Here is a 7866-nt window from a genome sequence, read left to right on the forward strand (position 1 = left end):
AACCAAGCTCGGTCACCACGCATACACGCCGTCTGATCGCTATGCAGCAACCAAACCTGAACCAAAGCTCGGTCGCTACGTAGCGACCGAGCGACCGTCCCGCTCGGTCGCTACGTAGCGACCGAGCTCGAGTCAAAGCTCGGTCGCTACCCGCTCGGTCGCTACGTAGCGACCGAGCGATCGTCCTGCTCGGTCGCTACGTAGCGACCGAGCGATCGTCCCGCTCGGTCGCTACGTAGCGACCGAGCTCGAGCCAAAGCTCAGTCGCTACGTAGCGACCGAGCGATCGTCCCGCTCGGTCGCTACGTAGCGACCGAGCTCGAGCAAAAGCTCGTTCGCTACGTAGCGACCAAGCACTCGTCCCGCTCGGTCGCTACGTAGCGACCGGGCTCGAGCCAAAGTTCGGTCGCTGTGTAGCGATTGAACCTTTCCGAACAATGATACGACACCAGTATTTGCATTCTCGTCAAACCTTCGAATGCTATCTCCCGAAGACCGTAGCAAGCTCAGTCCATGTTTCCCGCTATTCTAATTCATCGATCAGACTTCGCGGATTAGAAACCGCGGAAAACTCGTAGTAAACGTGTCGAGTCGGAAGACGGCCCAAAGGGACCTAAAACACGACTCGAGGCCCATCCTACGATTTTTCCTAACCAAAAGCCCGTGAACCACAGCATGGTTCACGCTTGGCCCACGAGGAAGGATAAATGTCAAGTTTCCGCGGATAAATACGGAAGTTTTGAAGATAATTGTGAAGATCGGGAAAAATGGAATATCTCCATTTTTATGCTATGACGGCTTAAGGGCAGAAGAGTAAAAGCATAAACCGACCTTGGAGCTAGTATATAAGGAGTCCTAGGCGAGGAGCAGAGAGAGAGCTTTTTTCAGAGCAAACTTAGCACTTAGAGCAATTTAGGCAATTTTCCGTTTTTGTTATTTCGAGCTGCGACTCAATTAGGTTTAGCCGTCTTAGGGTTGCTAGAACTAGGAATCTCGCCGACAGCTCTCGAGCCCAGGCTTATACCTTGTTGTAACGCTCATACGCAGATTCGGAATAAAGATCTACTTTGCTCTCTTTTCGATTTCTTATTTTTATCGTTGTTATTCTCGTATTCTGATTGCTTGACGTGTGTAATTAACAGATATCCGGGTCCTCTGGGAAATTAGGGTTTTCCTAGTTTCCTTATTTAAACAGAAATCGACAGTGTGAATTTCGGTTCCCACAATCGATACCGGAAGTTCGGCCGATATCATCTTCGAAGACACTCTCGAAAAGATGGGGATCAATCAATCCAAAGTCACGAAATGCCCAAGCCCACTGCTGGGACTTTCGGGGGAAACAACCATGGCCTATGGATCGATTAATCTCGCTGTCAAAGCCTGAACCGTGACGAACGTCACAGAGTTCCTAGTCGTTGACCGTCCCGCATCTTACAACGTTATCATGGGAACGCCATGGCTGAACGCCATGCGCGCAATCCCATCAACGTACCATCTTTGCCTCAAGTTCCAGACCCCTAACGGGGTCGAGGTAATATGGGGAAGTCCGAGAGTTTCACAGGTTTGTTTTGCCGCAGAACTAAAACGAAAGAGACCGATCCTCGAGATCACTCCTAGAAAAGTGAAGAAAAAGACCTCCAGAAAAGATACGCGAGGTCAGGATTCAGCGGAACTTTTCTGGCAATCTCGCGGCATCGCAGCACTAGACGAAAAACGCGAGCCAACTTGCGAACCCGTGGTAACGATCTGTCTCGACGAAGCCTTCCCGGAATGCTGCATCGAGATTGGAGCCAATCTCTGCGAGCCTTTAAGGACAGAACTCGTAGCTTGTCTTAAAAAGAACCTCAATACTTTCGCTTGGGCTGCGGAAGATATGCCGGGAATCGACATTAACATAACATGTCACGAGCTGAATATCGATCCAGCATTCAAACCCGTCAAACAAAAAAGACGGAAGCTAGGACCCGAACGTGCTGCTGCAGTAAACGATGAGGTCGAAAAATTGCTTAAGGTTGGGTCGATAACAGAAGTAAGATACCCAGACTGGCCCGCCAACCCTGTAGTAATAAAAAAGAAGAACGGGAAGTGGCGAGTTTGCGTGGATTTTACCGACCTAAACAAAGCATGTCCAAAGGATAGCTTCCCTCTACCACATATCGATCGATTGGTAGAAGCAACAGCGGGCAATGAACTTTTATCCTTCATGGATGCCTTCTCAGGTTATAATCAAATTAGGATGAATCCCGACGATCGCGAGAAGACTGCGTTCATTACCGATCGCGGAACTTATTGCTATAAGGTAATGTCCTTCAGCCTCAAAAACGCCGGCGCAACTTACCAACGACTCGTAAACCGAATGTTCTCCAAACAACTCGGAAAAATGATGGAGGTTTATATCGACGACATGCTCGTCAAATCCCTCAAAGCAAAAGATCACATGTCACATCTCGAAGAGTGTTTTGCGCAATTAAATTCCCATGTTTCAAGATGGGTCTAATGGGGAGCCCACATGTCGACGCCCTGAGCACGCAGATGCCAAGACACGCCGTGAGGCGCGTGCTGCAGACCACGATTAAGGCAGTGACGTCTCCGTGGGCGTAACAAAAGCCTGGGCTTAGGTCACCACCTTAATCTGCATTGGTCCATGGCCCGAATCGATTGGCGGACTGGATTGCTCCGTTCCGCATCCGAACGGGACGAATCGCCGGCCCCCATCCGCTTCCCTCCCGACAATTTCAAGCACTCTTTGACTCTCTTTTCAAAGTCCTTTTCATCTTTACCTCGTGGTACTTGTTTGCTATCGGTCTCTCGCCCACATTTAGCCTTGGACGGAATTTACCGCTCGATTGGGTCTGCATTCCCAAACAACCCGACTCGTAGATAGTGCCTCGTGGTGCGATAGGGTCTGGGCACGACGGGGATCTCACCCTCTCTGGCGCCCCTTTCCAGGGAACTTGGGCCTGACCCGCCGCTGAGGACGCTTCTCCAGACTACAATTCGAACGCCAAAAACGTCCGACTTTCAAGATGGGCTATTCCCGGTTCGCTCGCCGTTACTAAGGAAATCCTTGTTAGTTTCTTTTCCTCCGCTTATTGATATGCTTAAACTCAGCGGGTGATCCCGCCTGACCTGGGGTCACGTTGAGGACTCTGGGTCATCAAGAGCTTTTGGACAAGAACGTCTGACTATATGACGAGAATTGAATTCACCACCGCATGTCAAGATGCTCCTGGCATCCTTAGCTCAGATTTTTGCCAACCACGTGCGGTAACACACAGGAGATCAGCTTCCGTCCCCTATCCTCGAGAGGATGGGGGGATGAAGATTTGTGACACCCAGGCAGACGTGCCCTCGGCTAGAAGGGTTGGGGCGCAACTTGCGTTCAAAGACTCGATGGTTCACGGGATTCTGCAATTCACACCAAGTATCGCATTTTGCTACGTTCTTCATCGATGCGAGAGCCGAGATATCCATTATCGAGAGTCGTTTTAGACTTTACATTGCAGCATTACTTCCGAACAAACACCGTCTCCGGGTTGGCAAAAGCAGGCTGTTTAGTTACATATTCCTTGACACTTTTCATGCCGGGCTTTGGTGATATCCGGAAGCTATGCGTACGATCCAACAAAAACTGAAGTCTTGGGCATGGATGAACGCATAAGCACAGAATCGGCAGGCACAGTAAGAAACCGGCCTACCGAGAGTGATGTTTCATCGTTCTCAGGTCATTCTGTTTCCAGGGTACGACAATGATCCTTCTGCAGGTTCACCTACGGAAACCTTTTTACGACTTCTTCTTCTTCTAAATGATATGGTTTAGTGGACTTCTCGCAACGTCGCAGACGGCAAACCACCTGTCACGCCCCTAATCCTGGATAGGATTTTCGGGACGGCCATGGTTCGAGGGAAACGTACCAGCAGGTCTTAAGACCTTAAAGGCTAGCGTTCCATGGCCAAGATAGAAGGTTAAGGACGGCAGGATGCTGAGACTTAACCTTATAAGAAAAAGAAGCCAGCAAGGATAAGCTGTACAGAAGCTGGGCGATGCTTACAAGAAGCTCGATCAGCTAGACGTAGCTCAATCAAGCTCAGCCTAGCTCGTTCCAAGTTAAATCAGCTCAACTAGCTGGACTACTAGCTCACTCAGCTGAGGCAGCTGGGAGTCAGCTTATCTCAGCTCGACGGACTGTTCGAGTTTTAGGCCGATGGTCCGGGTCCGGGTCAGTGGCGGGCCATGAGGTCCGGCCATGTAGTCCATGAGTCGTTGGGCTCTTGTGGGCAGGCCGTGGGCTTCGTTACCAGGTCTTGGCTTGGGTTGGACGTGCCTATAAGGTCTGGGACCTTCTATTTCTGAACAGGTACGATCTGGACCGTTGATTGTAATCGATGGCCAACTTCTGTCCCAAAAAGATGCTTCGAAGGGATGTGACTCTTCGCACATGACCTTTGGTTCTCTATATAAAGGGGAGGACTTCCAGGGATTATGAATTCATTTTCATTCAGTCTCATTCTGTCTGAGACAAAGGACACACGTCCTAAACAAAGGGATCCCCCAATGAGAAACGAGGATCCAAGCCGGAAGGGCAGAATCCGGGATCAAAACCATAAGGGCACTATCCGGTTCATGGTGAGTATGGCTTCTAGCCGTGGCTTTTATAAGTCACTAAGGCCATTAGGAAGACCTATTCCTGGACGGAAATAGGCGCCAAGGACCAAGGGTGGTTAGCCGAGAGACCGACTGACCAATTGGTAAGGGCTACAGCGGCTGTGAGTGGTTCTATCTCTGTCTCTTTATATTATTATGTCTATATGATATATATATATGGAACGTGATAGTTAACCATATTACCACGTCATAGACCATGGGGTCATGGTTGGTTACGTTGATTGCTAACCATAGCGGATAGGTTGGATCAAAAGGGTACTAGTCGCCAAAGGTTGCGTGTTGCCAAGGGTCTTGAGTTACCAAAGGTTGTGAGATAGCAAAGGATGCAAGTAACCAAAAGGTACGAGATACCAATGGTTGCAAGTATCAAAGGGTACGAGGACCAAAGGGTGCATCGTGATCCAAGGTTGCGTGTTGCCAAAGATCATGTCGTGATCCAAGAGGTACGAACGTGTCGTGATCCAAGAGGTACGAACGTGTCGTGATCCAAGAGGTACGAACGTATCATGATCCATCGGATGTGAACGGTTCGTGACCGAAAGGGTACAAACGGGTTGGGACTGAAAGGGTACGAACGGAACGGGACCGAAAAGGGTACGAGTGGTTCAATGGTCACAAGGACACCAAATGCATTATGTTGGGCGTGGACCCACATGATGGCAATAGGTTGTCCTACAGGTCAATACATGAGTGTAAGGAAATAGCGAAGGCCTTAAGGCTAGTGCAATACGTACAAATGATTGATGTATGAACCATAATCCATGGTCAATGGATGACGGTTCTGGCCGCAAAGGCTAAGTGGGATATCTTACGATCAACCTTTGGTTGGTGAGTAAGATAGGCGCCATATGCCTCATGTAGGGCATAGACCCACATGATGGCAATGGAAGGCCGGTTATATCAGTACATGCTAAGTGGACGATGGCTTATCAAGTCTAGTGGTCGGATCATGTTTCATGGCAATGGTTCGATGGCCGAACACTAGTTTGGATAGTCACGTTGCTGGAGTAAGAGTATTGATGTGATGCTTCTAGATATCAACGTTGGTGTTAATAGCTTCGAGATTGGCTAAGAGTCATGACGAAGTGTGTGGCTAGTACTATGTGTCGTAGACCATAGATACTGAGCCTAAGTGTTTCAAGGAAGGCCGTGTAAGATCTGATCATGATTGAGTATGGACGACCTTACCTCTGAATGATGGTTCAAGGTGTCAGTCCTAACCTGATTAATTAATGCATCGGTTGGTATGAACAAATCATATATGTTGTCTGGGTTAAGTCCCAAGGCCGGTCAGGCCGGATGAAGACTCATCAGTTCCAAGTCATGTGAGGATGGTTGGTTGATTGACTTAGGATCTAATGAGCTTTGTCAGTCCGGAAGATGGACTTGGTACTATTGCCTATAAGGCAAAAGGATTTCGGATTGTGCATGAGCCGAGAAAGGCCATATGCAAACCCTTGTCCTTTCAAAGACTTCTCAAAGGTTATTTATGTATGTGGGGATGGTTGGTTTAATGACTAAGTACCTATGGGAGTTGTTTGATGCAGGAGTCACGATAAGAACCTTAAGTAAGATCATTGAGTGATCGGGGTTCAGCTGTCAAGCAAGAGAAATTTGAGTCAATGGAGGACCGATGAGCTAATAAGCTCCATAGATGTGGCAAAGGTATAATCTAGCATTTACTTATGTTGATCTAGATAGAATGGTTTAGGGGAATGGAACTTCAGAATCGTATGGCTTGGTTTGGGTTTAGGATTGACCTTTAAGCTAATTGGTAGTTGAGTAAGCTGACCAAGGCTAAGGTGATTCGACCAGACAAGTGTTAGATTTGTTTTAGACCAATGGTTAACTAGAGAATTATCCGCTGCGTATCTGTTGAAAAGATCTAACCTATTAATGATTAGGGAAGACTTTAGATAAGGTTTAAGTTAGCCCTTGCCTTTAGGCGATATCATAAATAAAGGGCAAAAATTAAGAGGTTCGGCCAGGAAGTGGACCGAGCGATGTAAGGCTTCGACCACGGTCTTGTCGGCCGGATCGGGCTATTACAAGTTGGTATCAGAGCATGCTTGATCCTGTTTAGGACAACGCTCTAAGATTATGAGTTTCATACCGAAATTATTTCCAAAACTATGATGACTATGAAACCTTAGTTTGGGTGAGCCAAGAAAGAGTTGAGGAAAGCTAAGGTATCATGCTTGTGAATGTGGGAATTCTAAGATGAACCGGCTTAGCCAAGATACGTTTTCCAAGGGCAAGAACCTAAAAACAGAAAGGTTGGTATATCTAGTATTTCGAAGTAATAGACGGGTTGGAAGGGATGGAAGCAATGCAAGACTTGTTTATGGATGACCTGAAAAAGGGAAGTAACATGGACCACAGAGTGGCTTGGGTTGAAATAAACGTGCAGCATTCTACTGAAGTAAAGTGTTATCCCTTGATGGTCGTTCATAATAAGTAAAGCATATGCAATATTAAAATCTGACTCAAGGGAGACACTACATGACCAGTACACGAGTGGACTTCTGATCAGATGGATCAGTTAGGACTCGGTATAAGTCAAGGTAGGTTTCCATTAATCGAGTCAGATGGAATGAATCAATTTCAATCTGAATCCATCCAAAGAAAGAATGAGGAAACTCAGGGTGTTTGTTCCAATCATTGGAAGAACATGATGTTAAGTATCTTAGTATGATGGGGATTGTAGTATATTATAATTGCTGTTGTGGATGGTGTGAGCATTTGCAATAGTAAGACGCTTTGGAGAATGGTATGGGACGTTTTCCAAATATGTGATCGAACCGAAATCCTACTCATCTAGGTACCTAATGGTAGTGGAAGTATTAAGTGATTGGCGACGTCATGAGGGATATTATGGGACGTTCTTTGTGGTGTGGTCATGAACTGAGATATTTTCCACAAGTGGATTTGTGGTGTGGAAACACACATACTTTTCGAAAAACAGAGGCTACACATAGTTTTGTGAGTCCGGGACTGGTCGGAAAGAGTCTGTTCTGTCTGAGTTCTGGGATGATTCGAGACTAGTGAGGGCAGCCGGTGGGCAAATAATGCATTCACTAGGGCTCATGAAAAATATCTCGGTGATGATCCAGTGAAGAAATCTGCCTGTAGATCTGATTGAGAAAAATATCCACGCGCCTACAGAATCATGAGATGATCCTATACATGAATCTCTTTGG

General features: G+C 47.1%; 1 non-coding gene across 1 annotated transcript; it reads right to left on the reverse strand.

Moving 5' to 3' along the window:
- Positions 1-3329: 3329 nt before the first annotated feature.
- On the reverse strand, positions 3330-3485 carry LOC125606806. Its single transcript, XR_007338037.1, has one exon. It is a non-coding gene; the product is annotated as a 5.8S ribosomal RNA (ribosomal RNA).
- Between the last annotated feature and the right edge of the window lie 4381 nt (positions 3486-7866).

The sequence above is a fragment of the Brassica napus genome, unplaced genomic scaffold (genome assembly GCF_020379485.1).
Source record: "Brassica napus cultivar Da-Ae unplaced genomic scaffold, Da-Ae ScsIHWf_97;HRSCAF=168, whole genome shotgun sequence".
In the NCBI taxonomy this organism is placed as follows: domain Eukaryota; kingdom Viridiplantae; phylum Streptophyta; class Magnoliopsida; order Brassicales; family Brassicaceae; genus Brassica; species Brassica napus.